This window comes from Mauremys reevesii, linkage group 4, assembly GCF_016161935.1.
Source record: "Mauremys reevesii isolate NIE-2019 linkage group 4, ASM1616193v1, whole genome shotgun sequence".
Taxonomy (NCBI): domain Eukaryota; kingdom Metazoa; phylum Chordata; order Testudines; family Geoemydidae; genus Mauremys; species Mauremys reevesii.
Genome location: NC_052626.1, coordinates 10,314,678 through 10,330,329, shown reverse-complemented (window position 1 = coordinate 10,330,329; position 15,652 = coordinate 10,314,678).

Below are 15,652 nucleotides of genomic sequence, written 5' to 3'. Positions count from 1 at the left end.
GGTAGCTCCCTCCCAATCCAGAGGCTGAAGCATCATCCCTGTCCAGCATAGGATTCTCTGAACTACAAGGATGTCTTAGGTACCACCGAGCCATCTCTATGCCCAGGGACATTATTACAAAATGAATCTCACACTGGCCTCCGCCTTTACTCCTTTGCTCCACTGGGGCACATGACTTACGAGGAGAGGTTGAGGGAACTGGGGTTATTTAATCTGCAGAAGAGAAGAATGAGGGTGAATTTGATAGCAGCCTTCAACTAACTTTGGGGGGTTCCAAAGAGGATGGAGCTCAGCTGTTCTCAGTGGTGGCAGATGACAGAACAAGAAGCCATGAACTCAAGTTGCAGTGGGGGAGGTCAAGGTTGGATATTAGGAAACACTATTTCACTAGTAGGGTGGTGAAGAACTGGAATGAGTTACCTAGGGAGGTGGTAGAATCTCCATCCTTAGAGGTTTTTAAGGTCAGGCTTGACAAAGCTCTGGCTGGGATGATTTAGTTGGGGTTCATGTCCTGCTTTGAGCAGGGGGTTGGACTAGATGACCTCCTGAGGTCTCTTCCAACCCTAATCTATGATTCTATGATTTACACCACTAAGAATAAACCGATGTGTGGCATGCGCCACCACCAGCTGCAGCTCAGCCAAGCCCACCTACAGCCTCTGAAAATGTCAAAAGAAATATCCCAACGTGGAGGGCTTTAATAGACAATCCCCAGGAGGTCTAGAGCTGAGAAAGCTCCCCCAGGGGATCAGCTCTAGGCACAGACAGTGAAACATGGCTCTGTGAACAGGGGCTGCTAACAGGGAGTTTCGAGAGAGAGTTCTCCAGGTGAAGGAGGAGCAAATATGGGACCCTTGGGGTAAGTGGCTGCCTGCAGTGTGTGTTTGTGTTTGGGGTTTGCTTGCTGTGTGCTGAGCTCGTGTTTGTCCATCTGTTTGTTTGTTTGTTTGTTTGTTTGTTTGAAGGACCGTGTGCTGTGGCCAGCAGTTGGAAGCTGTGAGCTTCTAACCAAGGTTTGAAATCTAGAAGCCTCTGTTCATTGGCTGACCCTTAGTCAGAGGGCGGGGCTATCAGGAAGGCCAGGGCTTTATAAAGCAGTGAGCAAGCGACAAGGGGCCACTAACAGGGAGTTTCGAGAGGGAGTTTGGAAGGGGAGTGGGAAGGGGGCGAGGTACACTTGCCATTCTTTAAAGACCTTTAAACTAAACTATAATAAAAACTTCTTGATTTAAACAAAAACCCTGTCATTAACCTAGGTAGTTGTAGGAGACAATGCAGGAAGAAGCCCAGCAGCAGAGTGGGGGCTATCCTGTTTATTGCGCTCAGTGTAACATGTATGATTACCTGCCCTGTGGGCGGGTGGCATATGTGTGCATTCAGTGCAAGTTGCTCCTGGCCCTCAGAGACCGCATACGGACTTTGGAGGCCAGGGTGGCGGAACTGGAGGAGCTAAGGGAGGCAGAGAGGTATGTTGATGAGGCTTTCCGGGACACACTAGATTTGTCCCACCTCCGGTCAGACAGCCCCTGCGCTGTTAAGGAGGATGAAAGGCTCAGGGAAAGAGAGCAGTCAACAGGAGCAGAGGGAAACTTTCCCATCATTGGGACCCTCCTTCCAGATGGTGCTGGGGTATCCTCTCACACTGAGGTTACCTCTCCGGGGAAGGGAACTCCAGTTGCTAGGAAAAGGCAGGTGTTAGTAATGGGAGATTCGATCATTAGAAATGTAGATAGCTGGGTCTGTGATGACCGGGAGAAGCATATGGTGACTTGCTTGCCTGGTGAGAAGGCTGCGGATCTCTCAAGGCATCTAGATAGACTTATGTGTAATCCTGGGGAGGAGCCGGTGGTCATGGTACATGTAGGTACCAATGACATAGGGAAGGAGAGACGTCCTGGCAACCAAATTTAGGCTGCTAGGAAAGAGACTGAAATCCAGGACCTCCATGGTGGCATTCTCAGAAACGCTTCTAGTTCCACGCACATGCCAGGTAGGCAGGCAGAGCTTCAGAGTCTCAATGCGTGGATGAGACGATGGTGTAAGGAGAAGAGGTTTAGATTTATTAGGAACTGGGGAAACTTTTGGGATGGGGGAAGCCTATACAGGAAGGATGGGCTCCACCTAAACCAAAGTGGATCCAGACTGCTGGAACTTAACATTAAAAAGGTTGCAGAGCAGTTTTTACACTAGGAGATGGGGGAAAGCCGACTGCTGCAGAGGAGCATGTGGATCAGACAGAGACTTCTCTTAGGGGAGAGTCTAATGATAGAGATTCTCTAGGTTATCCTCTTCCATCCTCTGCTCCTGACTATAATGTAAGGGCCGGATCAGATTATAAACAGTCACATAAAAAAGAATCTGATACATCAGAAAAGAGCAGACAAATAAACAGTGACAAGTTTTTAAAGTGGCGGGAGGGTGTGGGGAGTGGCACTATATGTGAAAGAAAATGTAGAATCAAATGAAGTAAAAATCTTATGTGACTCCACATATTCCATAGAATCTCTGTGGATAGTAATTCCATGCTCTAATAAGAATATAACAGTAGGGATGTATTATCGACCACCTGACCAGGACAGTGATAGTGACAATGAAATGGTAAGGGAGATTAAAGAGGCTATCAAAATAAAGAACTCAATAATAGTGGGGGATTTCAATTATTCCCATATTGACTGGGTACATGTCACCTCAGGACGAAATGCAGAGACAACATTTCTCTATACTTTAAATGACTGCTTCATGGAGCAGCTGGTACAGGAACCCACAAGGGGAGAGGCAATTCTCGATTTTGTCCTGAGTAGAGTGGAAGATCTGGTCCAAGAGGTAACTATAACAGGACCGCTTGGAAATAGTGACCATAATATAACAACATTTAACATTCCTGTGGTGTGAGGAACATCTCAACAACCTAACACTGTGGCATTTAATTTCAGAAAGGGGAACTATGCAAAAATGAGGGGGTTAGTTAAAGAAAAATTAAAAGGTACAGTGACTAGAGTGAAATCCCTGCAAGCTGCATGGACACTTTTGAAAGACACCATAATAGAGGCCCAACTTAAATGTATATCCCAAATTAAAAAACACAGCAAAAGAACTAAAAAAGAGCCACCATGGCTTAACAACCATGTAAAAGAAGCAGTGAGAGATAAAAAGGCATCTTTTAAAAAGTGGAAGTCGAATCCTAGTGAGGTAAATAGAAAGGAGCATAAACACTGCCAAATTAAGTGTAAAAATGTAATAAGAAAAGCCAAAAAGGTGTTTGAAGAACAACTAGCCAAACACTCAAAAGGTAATAACACAATGTTTTTTAAGTACATCAGAAGCAGAAAGTCTGCTAAACAACCAGTGAGGCTCCTGGAGGATCAAGATATAAAAGAAGCACTTAAAGATGATAAAGTCATTGCGGAGAAACTAAATGAATTCTTTGCTTCAGTCTTCACTACTGAGGATGTTAGGGAGATTCCCAAACCTGAGCTGTCCTTTGTAGGTGACAAATCTGAGGAACTGTCACAGATTGAAGTGTCACTAGAGGAGGTTTTTGGAATTAATTGATAAACTTAACAGTAACAAGTCACTGGGACCAGATGGCATTCACCCAAGAGTTCTGAAAGAACTCAAATGTGAAATTGCAGAACTATTAACTATGGTTTGTAACCTGTCCTTTAAATCAGCTTCTGTACCCAATGACTGGAAGATAGCTAATGTAACGCCAATATTTAAAAAGGGTTCTAGAGGTGATCCTGGCAATTACAGACCGGTAAGTCTAACGTCAGTACCAGGCAAATTAGTTGAAACAATAGTAAAGAATAAAATTATCAGACACATAGAAGAACATAAATTGTTGGGCACCAGTCAACATGATTTCTGTAAAGGGAAATCGTGTCTTACTAATCTATTAGAGTTCTTTGAAGGGGTCAACAAACATGTGGATAAGGGGGATCCAGTGGACACGTACTTAGATTTCCAGAAAGCCTTTGACAAGGTCCCTCACCAAAGGCTCTTATGTAAATTAAGTTGTCATGGTATAAGAGGGAACATCCTTTCATGGATTGGGAACTGGTTAAAAGACAGGGAACAAAGGGTAGGAATAAATGGTAAATTTTCAGAATGGAGAGGGGTAACTAGTGGTGTTCCCCAAGGGTCAGTTCTAGGACCAATTCTATTCAACTTATTCATAAATGATCTGGAGAAAGGAGTAAACAGTGAGGTGGCAACGTTTGCAGATGATACTAAACTACTCAAGATAGTTAAGACCAAAGCAGACTGTGAAGAACTTCAAAAAGATCTCACAAAACAAAGGGATTGGGCAACAAAATGGCAAATGAAATTTAATGTGGATAAATGTAAAGTAATGCACATTGGAAAAAATAACCCCAACGATACATACAATATGATGGGGGCTAATTTAGCTACAACTAATCAGGAAAGAGATCTTGGAGTCATCGTGGATAGTTCTCTGAAGATGTCCACGCAGTGTGCAGCGGCAGTCAAAAAAGCAAACAGGGTGTTAGGAATCATTCAAAAAGAGATAGAGAATAAGATGGAGACTATCTTATTGCCCTATATAAATCCATGGTACACCCATGTCTTGAATACTGCATACAGATGTGGTGTCCTCATCTCAAAAAAGATATACTGGCATTAGAAAAGGTTCAGAGAAGGGCAACTAAAATGATTAGGGGTTTGGAACAGGTCCCATATGAGGAGAGATTAAAGAGGCTAGGACTTTTCCGCTTGGAAAAGAGGAGACTAAGGGAGGATATGACAGAGGTATAAAAAATCATGAGTGGTGTGGAGAAAGTGAATAAGGAAAAATTATTTACTTGTTCTCATAATATAAGAACTAGGGGTCACCAAATGAAATGAATGGGCAGCAGCTTTAAAACAAACAAAAGGAAGTTCTTCTTCACACAGCGTACAGTCAACCTGTGGAACTCCTTGCCTGAGGAGGTTGTGAAGGCTAGGACTATAACAGGGTTTAAAAGAGAACTGGATAAATTCATGGTGGTTAAGTCCATTAATGGCTATTAGCCAGGATGGGTAAGGAAGCCTCTGTCTGTCAGAGAGTGGAGATGGATGGCATTAGAGAGATCACTTGATCATTACCTGTTAGGTTCATGCCCTCTGGGACACCTGGCATTGGTCACTGTTGGCAGACAGGACTGGGCTGGATGGACCTTTGGTCTGACTCAGTATGGCCATTCATATGTTCTTACATTCATGCTAGCTCCTCACAGGAGAGGCAGTCTGAGGGCAGGTCTACACTACTGCTCACGTCGATATAACTTACAGTGCTCAGGGATATGAAAAAGCCACACACACCCCAAGCGATGGGAGTTGCACCTACCTAAGCGCCGGTGCAGACAGTGCTGTGTCAGGGAAGATGCCTGTCCCTGGAGTGCTAGGTAACTGGAAGCCAGTAGGTAGAATTTGGGGGTTAGGCATGGGAGGAGCAGCAGAACCCAAAAGCTTTGGGCAAAGTGCGTTCCCAGAGAGACGCACCAGGACTGTGATCAATCGTTCATATCAAAAGGGAGACGGAGACGATAGCTTGGAAGTTTCCATGAGGAGAGGTCTCCATGTTTTGACTTACCTGTGGGCTTTATAGTCTGCGATGTAATTGTAGTATAGGTGACATGTGATGGGGGGAGCATGCAGGGTTTAGGCCCCACCCAATTTTTGCTCTGCCTGCCAGGATGAGAGAGGGAGACTCTGTCCTTCTCCTGCTATGCCTGCCCTCTGGCACATTCAGCCCCTTTCCCTGGCAGCCAGGCCCAGGCAGGGAGCGGAAGGGGTGGTAGGGAGCCACTTCTCGTGCCGACTGAGTGCTAGGTGGGAATGCCCCAGAGGGAATGAACAGAACAGGTTATCATCAAGTGATCCATCCCGTCACCCATTCCCAGCTTCTGGCAAACAGAGGCTAGGGACACCACCCCTGCCCATCCTGGCTAATAGCCATTGATGGACCTAGCCTCCATGAGTTTATCTAGTTCTTTTTTGAACCCTGTTATAGTCTTGGCCTTCACTACATCCTCTGGCAAGGAGTTCCACGGGTTGACTGTGCATTGTGTGAAGAAATACTTCCTTTTGTTTGTTTTAAACCTGCTGGGCAAAAAGCTGCAGTGGGAATGTAGTGACACTACAGGCCAATCAGGCAACTTTTATACCTCCATCCCCCTCACAAGAGCTCCCATGGGGCTTTGGGGACATCAGCTGTTTTACTGACAGAAGAAACGTGAGCTAGAACATAGGGGTTACCCCTACCCTTTGTGCAAAGGGGCTTGGGAGCCTTAGACATACGCTTCCTTGAAGTGTAACAAACCACATCTGAAGAAGTGGGGTTTTTACCCACAAAAGCTTATGCCCAAATAAATCTGTTAGTCTTTAAGGTGCCTCCAGACTCCTTGTTGTTTTTGTGGATACAGACTAACAGGGCTACCCCCTGATACTTGACACCTTACTATAGAGACAGCCTCTGCTCCCCGCCCTCCAAGGCAGCATCAGCAATTCTTTACCAGGCCCCATAAACACATACAAAAACATCCCTTAAATGACGTTTATTACCTGCTAATTGCAAACAATTATGCCATTGCTCTGTGCTGCATCTGCAGGGGTCCCTGGAGTGAAGGTGGGAATGAGTGGCCAGAGCTCCTCTGTTCAGCTGCAGCCTGCCTAGCCTCAAATGACCTGTCACTGACATTTTCAAATGACAAAAGAGCTCCTGACTGAGAAGCAGAGCATATTCTGGGCAATATTTCCTATTTTGCCTTGCACAGGACATTTGAAAAGCCTTGTCTCCACTTGTGTGGAGAATCTAGGCCAGACAGATCCAGCTAAGGAGCGTGAATAGTCTGTGTCTGCACCAGCATTTTTCTTAACAGTGCACGCCACTGCATTAGCATGGATGCACCTTTGGCAGTGGCAGTAATAGAGGGGGACACTTGTATAGACCAACTCTGGCGAGGCTGAATTAAGGAACTCTGAGGCCCTGGTACACCTCACATGGTGCCCCACTTGGCCCTGGCCCTCTTTTGGGTTGCAGCAGGGTTCAGAGTTAAGATGCATTGGAGCAGTTCACACCTCTTGGAGCTATTTGTTCAGGCTCTCTGCAGACTCAGGCAGGCATTGTTTATCCTCAGGTTATGTTTTCAAACATCATTGGGGACAAACTTTTTTCAAATGAAAATTGAGATCTTGACCCACCATGTGGCTCTATGAGTCAGGCTGTAGCCATCTATCTTTAGGGCTTGTGATTTAATCCAGCCCTGGCCTCTGACATTTTCATCCCTGTGGTATCTAACCCCAGGCAGAAGAGGTCTAAATGACATCAAGTCTACACTAGCCCTTCCCACTGTTGCTGCTATTGAAGGAGCTGCAATAATGGGACATTTGAGAAAAAGTTTAGTGTAGATAAGGCCCAAAGTGGGGGGTGGAGGTATCAGAAAGGGAATGCTTCAGCAAAGTCAGCTAAAGCCTTCCCATAGGCATTTCTTCCACTGATCACTAGCTCGTTTGGTAACTAAGCAACTTCAAGCCAGGTATAAAATGAAGCGAGTTATCTGAGCCCACTTAGATAGGCAGGACTGACAGGTCGGTATCACCAGCCCTATTATTGCTCTGTACAGCATGTAAATCTTTTAATTCCATTACAGAAATTAGTGGCTCGTCATTTACTACCCACTTCCCCAGCTGTAGCAAACACACCCACCCCCTAGCTGTCCAAAATGTTGAGTGATTGTTCTGTCACCTCATAACTGCCCTGCTCCATTGTTATGGACTAGAATAAGCAAATCTATTGTGTTTCGGCACAGAAAGATTTTTAAAAAAAACAAACCCCACACCAAAAATTGGGAACATGTTTTTCTCTGGGATAACAGAAGATTTTTGAGTCGTTCTACTTACCGGATACCCCACTTTCACTAGTCAGCAGCAACAACAAGAGACTCCTGCTTTTCAGATTAAAGGGAATTTGTGTAGAAGAAAGGTGATGAAAGTGTAAGAAAATAAATTACTGACTAAAATAAGGACGCTGCAGTTCAAAGGCTCGGTTGTTGTTGAACTATGTTTGCCTGTCTGCTTTAATCTGACGCATCGTCTCATTTTCAGAATGCACCTACCCCATCTTCAGAATGCATATGGTATGTTTATTATGCAACTGGGGGTCAGATGATAATGGAATATTTTAATCAGAAGATTTTAAAGAAATGACAGCCCATGCCATTGAGCGGGAGGCTAAAGTAAACACTGGAAAGGAGGGTTTAATGTGTCTGCCTATTGCTAATGTATGCAAACGTGGTATTGATTCTCTTCTAGTTTATAAAGCAAAGTGACAATTGGCTTTGATTTTCTGCCCCCATCCATGCAGACTGTTTAGGGAAGCACAGTTACACAGGGTCAAATCTGTTTGAAATGTTCTTGTAGGCAGGGCCTGCTTTAGCAAGTGCGGGGCCCGATTCCTGGGGAGGCATTTCGGATTGCCAGCTGGGGCGGGGGGGGGGGGGGGGGTCCGCAGGGCTTGCCGCGCTCCGGCCAGCGATCTGGCCGGGAGAGCAGGCCCATGGGCTGGCTGCGCTCCGGACGGAGCTCCAGCCGGGAGAGCGGGGCCACAGAGCTGTCATGCTCCGGCTGGCGGTCCAGCCGGGAGAGCGGGGCTGGCCGCGTTCCACCGGAGCCCCAGCTGGGAGAGCGGAGCCACGGGGCTTGCCACGCTCCAGCCGGTGCTCTGGCCAGGGGAGCGGGGCCCCCGAAGCCGACTGCCGCCGGGGTGAGTGCACGGGGCCCTTTTAGGCGCGGGGCCCGATTCCAGGGAATCGGGCGAATCAGCCTAAAGCCGGCCCTGGTTGTAGGCATGTTGGTCCCAGGATGTTGTCGAGACAAGGTGGATGGAGTCAATTCTAGCCCCCAATGAAAACAAAGATACAAGGCAACCTGCTGGTTCCCAGTTCCACGAAGAATTAAACCATGCTGCTTTGAGCCAGGATGCCATGTTCAAATCCAAACACAATGTTAAGAACAGTGGTGATGAGGTCCAAGTTCTTACCAAAGAGCGCTGAAATGTGTGGGCAATGGCTGCTTGGCCTTGGACAGACCCACAGGGCTGGGGAATGCTCCTGTGTTTATCGTTATGGTTACGCAGGTGCCACTAAGTGCAAGAGCCATTGGGAAAACCAAGAGGCAGCATGAGAGACCGATTCATCAAAGCGCAGTGTGGTTTGATGTTTGGCTGCGTGTGTGTGTTTTCTCTTTGTGCTGCCCCAGTCCTGCACAGACAGCTGGCACAACAGACCTCAAGCAAACTGCCCAATGACCACAAGATCCGTTAAGAGATGAAGACACCCAGCCAGGTTTATTGTCAACGAAGCACGGTACTAGTATCCCGCAGACTCTATCAGACGATTAATACATGTATGCCCGTAACAATGGACCAGCTCAGTGAAAGGCAGGACTTTCCATTCCTTTCCTAGGCCAAACAAAGATACTCCCTCTGAAGTAGGTACATATCCTGACACAAACAAGTTAGTACTGCCCCTTTGACATAGTTAGTTACTGCCCCCGACGTAGCTAGTTATCACCCATCACCTTGTACATGTTGGTTCAATCAAAACATCTTTATTATATACTGTCATCCTGACCTTATCTTTTAGGAAGATGTCAGTGTGTTTCTGTTATTCTTGAGGGATGTTTTTGTACCATCCTTGATATCGGGATGTTCTGGTACCACTTGATATCGGGTTGTGTTTGCGTAAGTACTTTGTGACTAGCACTTCTGAGGAATATGTATTTCTGCAATATTAGCCCTGTTCTTGCCAGATTCTGTGAGCAGGTCCTGCCTCATACCAGGCCTCTGATACAAAGGCTAATGTCTCAGGCTCTCTTCCCACTACATGCAGAACAAAGCAGGAGCTCTCACGCTTTTTTATAGCATGGGCTTAATCTTAAGGGAGAGATTGTCCAACAGACAACAGGCCGCCCGCTTGACGCCACGTGGAACCCTGCGCCCTCAGCATGCCCTCCTTGTAGAACACACAGCAATTGCTTGCACAGAAAAGCGACATTAGGAAAGTCATGGACTATAAGCTCTGTCTTTTCATGCAGTTTAACAGCTGGAAATGAGGAGGAAAGCTGTTATCATGTGACCAGCCAGTTAGCACTCCGTGGACACAGACTGACACCCACAAAGCTACCTGGATTTTTTTAGTGACGATGATTTGTTCTGCTCTGACACCCTGTAGCGGGGTGGTTACCCGCTCCTGCCCTGCGGGGCTTGAAACAGCCCAGGAGAGGGCTGTGGCTGGGGCAAGAAGCCTGGGCTGATTGGGAGAACGTGGGCTCAGCTGGGGCCATGCCCCAATCAGGCCCAGCTGGCTCCTATAAAAGGCTGTGAGCCAGAGGCCCAGGCAGTGTCCCTCTGCCTGTAGAGGGAGAAGGGCCTGGCTGCAAAGTGCCAAGCAGGGAGCCTAGATTGGAGCAGGGCTGGGGAAAGGCCAAGGGAGCTGGGGAGCTCTGGCCTAGGAAAGCCCCAGGCTGAAGGCCTGGTAAGGCCTATTAGGCACTAGGTTGTAGGGGGCAGCCCGTGGGTAGCCAGAGGCAGCAGGTCCCAAACCCCCTTTGCCTATGATGAGTGGCGTATACTGCAGTCCGCCCCAGTGAGCGGGGGCCAGACAGGGGCTGGCAGTAGCCTAACACTGAGGCAAAGTGGGGATAGTGGGTGGGGGTTCCCCTAGGAGGGGGAGACCCTGAGGCTGTGAGGGGTTACTGTCAGAGGGGCAGCACACCAGGGAAAAGGGGCCCCGGGTCCTGGGAGGGACACGGGCCAGCGGTAAGGCAGATCGCTGGCCTGTAGAGGATGCTTCAGATGCTGGAATTGCTAATTCCTGAGGACAACCAGCAGGAGGCGCCACAGGGGTGAATCCGCATTGCTACACACCCTCAGGCAGATACACACCAGCATATCTTCACATTCAGGAGCTTCCCTGAAACTGATCCAAATTTAAGGGAGTTCCACGTAGGGAGGGAGAAGTTTGCCAATTGCCCTACCGTCATCCTCCCGCTACAGAGAGCCCAGGCCGGGGCACCCAGCAACCGTGCTTTCGGAAGCAGTTTGCCTTTAAGATTCACAAATTCATTCACGTTGAAAAGCCGCTTCAGAACTGTGGACGTGACATTTATGGTGACCCTGCTAAAGGTTCCGGCCTGGTGAAAAGCGATGGCTCCACTGGAAGAATCCGATCCCCCATGGCTGTCACCGAACAGCGATGATGTTCTAGCTTCCCTGTCAAAGGAAGCCTTCAAAGGTCAGCTTTGCGCCATTATCACCAGACTCCAATCACTCGAGCGTTTCTTACGCACACAGTAAAGGGCCACAGTTCTCAGTGGTGACATGTTTGGGGCCTGTTAACATAAGCCATCAGCTGCTCTTCGCCGTTCAAACTTCATGTCTGAAGCAAAAGCAACAAGGGAGGCTCATGAAACATTTGCAAGCCAATCACAACAACTTTCCTCCGTCTCCCTTTGACCAGAGGGTTTGGTTAAAAGCTGTGTAATCTGGAAGCCGTGTGCAGCCACAGTCTCTGAGACACTTTTCGGGGATGTCCGAGTGAATCACTACCACCTGCTCACAACATGAGGTGGCCCTGTCTGTGCCCCTTAGGGGAAACTCTGTCCTGCCACCAGCTGCTGGCAACACGAACTCCACACCTGGCTCCACAAGCCCCACTCTGTCCCTCCGCAGGCTAGCAAGTCACACCCCCAACTCTGTTATACTCGAGTGCCCAGCCCCCTATCTTCTGGGGAAACAGTGCCCCTTTCCCTCCCCACCCCCAGGTCACTGGTTTCAGCTCAATTCAACACTTCTTTCCTGCCTAATAAGGTATCTCTCATCCGCATCAATTCCAAACAGCGCCTGTCAGAATAGAAAGCTGGGATCCATCCTTCATCAGACAACCCCTTCTGGCAGAGTCACTCCTCTGTAATGGATCCCTCCTTGTTCTTTTTGTTCTATTCTTATACGATTACAGCCGATTGTCCCACAGCCCAGGGGGTCCCTTACTTTTATTGGGCTTCTTTTGTTTTTGTAAATGCCAAAGCCTGCAGCTGGCCCAGACTGTCAACACAAACTGGCTCCGTCCAGGGATGTCCATTGTTCTCCTGTTGATTGGCTCAGTGCTCAGATCCCCCACCCCTCAGGCGACTAGTTTCACTCCCAACAATTTTGGAACATAACATCAGCCGTGTTGAAGAGCTCTAAAATTGTTTCTTGTACAAAAGTTGTGCAATAACCAAGACAATCAGCTAGTTCTGAGCTCTCGGCAGAGATCACAGACAACCCTCTTCAGTGAAACATTGGGAGAATGGTCAGACACCAGGAAAGATGTCAGAGCCTGTTCAACTATGGCCCACCTGAGCTAGAAGAATGATCCTGGAAGTCATCAGCAGCACACAACAACAATAACGTGATGGACCCTACAGATTCATGAACAATGTCCTTGTGTGTTGGTAGATGGTGCTCTCTGTAGTCACTATATACACAATTGTTCATGCACAGCAGCTTTGATACATATGACTCTTGTAATAGGAATATTGTTCTTGTCCCACCAGATTATCTGCAGCTTTGTAGAATCATAGAATAGCGGGGTTGGAAGGGACCTCAGGACGTCATCTAGTCCAACCCCCTGCTCAAAGCAGGAACAATCCCCAGACAGCTTTTTGCCCCAGATCCCTAAATGGCCCCCTCAAGGATTGAATTGACAACCCTGGGTATAGCAGGCCAATGCTCAAACCACTGAGCTATCCCTCCCTGTAAAGAAAAGGCACCAGTCTTCCAGAAGGAAAAGCAGATTAAATGTTGCCCATTTGCCAACTCTTCTGTAGTGTCCCTGGTTTTGTTTCCGGCACAAGGACAACTAATACGCAGACAAGCCAGGAGGTTCCACCTTTATTGCTAGAACTGGTGGGGAAGTTGTCAATTAAACTTTGGGGGGAGGGGAGGGTCAGAAAGTGCTGATTCATTGAAACCAAAACTTTTCATTGGCACGGCTCCCTTTTGACCGGAAATTCTCGCAGGTCCAGGAGTGCCCAGAATAGCCCACTGGTTATATCCCTGGGATGTGGGAGACCCAGGGACAAGTCCCTGCTCCAAATCAGGGACTCCGATCTGTCTCCCCCACAGCCCAGATGAGTGCTTTAACCACTGGACATAGGCTATTCTGGGGTGGGTATGTTGGCGGGTGACCAGGTTTGTTTGGTTTTTGTGAAACATTCGTCAAGATCGCTGCTCTGGAAGGAAAACAAATATCAAAGCCTCTTGCCAAATGGAATTTGTGTTTCTCGGCCAAGCATATTTACTGCAGCCTTGTCCAAGATTGCTCTATCTCCCACCATATCTGGACTTCTGCTTTGGGCCAGTGCCGAGTCCCCTGAAGGCACAGCCATAGAATCATAGAACCATAGGGGTAGAAGGGACCGCAAGGGACATCTAGTCTAACCCTCCTGCCATGATGTAGGATTTGTTAAGACACGTGGCTCCAGCCTCCTTTTGAAAAGCTCCAGTGAAGGAGATTCCACAACCTCCCAAGGTGTCTGTTCCACTGCCCCACTGTTCTTACAGCTAGGAAGTTTTTCCTGAGATTTGATCTAAATCTGCTATGCTGTAGTTTGAACCCGTTGCCTCTTGTCCTGCCTTCTGTTGCAAGAAAGAATAATTTTTTCTCCATCTTCTTTATGGCAGCCTTTCAAGTATTGGAAGACTGCTGTCATGTCCCCTCTCAGTTTCCTTTTTTCCAAACAGGTCCTTCAGCCATTGCTCATATAACTTGCATTCCATCCCTTTGATCATCTTTGTTGTTTGCCTCTGGATCATTGGACACAATACTCCAGCTGAGGCCTAACCAGCACCGAGTAGAGCGGTATTATTACCTCCCATGACTTGCCTGCTATGCCTTTGTTAATACAAACCAAAATTGCATTTGCTTGTTTTGCAACAGCATCATATTGCTGACTCATGGTGAGGTTGTGATCCACCACAACTTCCAGATCCTTCTCAGCAGTGCTGCTGCCAAGCCAGTTATCCCCCATTCTGTATTTGTGCATTTGGTTTTTCTTCCCTTAGGGTACGTCCAGATACCTGCCCTATTGGCGGGTAGCGATCGATTTATCGGGGATCGATATATCGTGTCTCAGCTAGACATGATATATTGATCCCCGAATGCGCTTCCCGTCGACTCCGGAACTCCACCAGAGCAAGCGGCGTGAGGACGGGAGGTAAGTCAGAATAAGATACTTCGACTTCAGCTACGGTATTCCCTTAGCTAAAGTTGCATATCTTACATCAACACCCCCCCACCAGTGTAGACCAGGCCTAAGTGTAGCACCTTACATTTGTCTTTATTGAATTTCATTTTGTTGTCTATAGCCCAGTTCTCTAATTTATCAAAATCCCTTTGAGTTTTATGGATGGTGTTCTATCCTCCAAAGTGTTTGCAACTCCCCACCACCACCACACACCCCAGCTTTGTGTCATCTACAAATGTGATCAGTATGCTCTCTATACCTATATCCAGCTCATTAATAAAGATGTTAATGAACACTGGGCCCAAAAAAGATCCCTGTGAAACCCCACTTGAGATCTCCTTCCAATCTGACTGTGACAGTACACCTCATATTCTTCATAGAGATAATGTTATATGAATATGGCATAACTAAGATGTTTTATGCAAGATGAGTCATGTGAGGTATCATTGGAAAGGTTATGATGTACTATGATTATCCTATTTATATACATGCATCATTTCTGTATCTGAAGTAAGGAATATTGACTATGTAACAATTACAACTGTGTTTACACCTGGGGAACGCCCACCAGACAAAATGCAATCAGTCTGGCTGGTTAGTCAAACTATTTGGGAGAACAATAGGTCTTGGAAGAGACTAAATCTTCCACCTTCCTGGGATGCTGCTTTGACACTGCACGGTCATGTGATCACGTCACTTGGTACTGGACACCATCTGGGACTGCTAGTATTTTTCCACTAGTAGGGGGTGGGGATCAAACTGTGAAACAAAGGATTCCCACCATACGTAAATCCTATTTAAGGCTGAGGAATGAGTTAATCAAGGTCAGTTCTTCACTGAATCCCCGCCCAAGATGGCTGCTAAAAACACCTAAGACTGAACTGAGGAAGAACTGGACCCAGGCTAGAAGGTGTCTGGCCAGTGAAAGGATTATCTGGAATTCTAAGCTGCAAGCAGAAGTTGTTTGTCTTCAAGACTCTCTGTAACCTGCTTGAAACAACATTTAGGGTAAGAAATTACTACCAGTTTCAAGCTTAGTTTGCGTTTGCTTTATTTGCTCACTAATCTACTTTGATCTGTTTGCTATCCCTTATAATCACTTAAAATCTATTCTTTGTAGCTAATAAACTTGTTTTATTTTTCTATAAACCAGTTTGCGGAATTCATAGCTGGGGGGGGCGAAAAGTGTGCATATTTTCCTCCTCATTGAGGGAGGGGGCGATTTTCAGGAGCTTGCGCTGTGCAGCACAACACAATACAATTCTGGGTTTACACTCCAGAGGGGGTGGTACTTGAGTGCTGGGCAGTCCCCGAACTGAGTCTTCCCACATGGAGCTGATCTCAGTGGCTGTGTCCTTTTGCA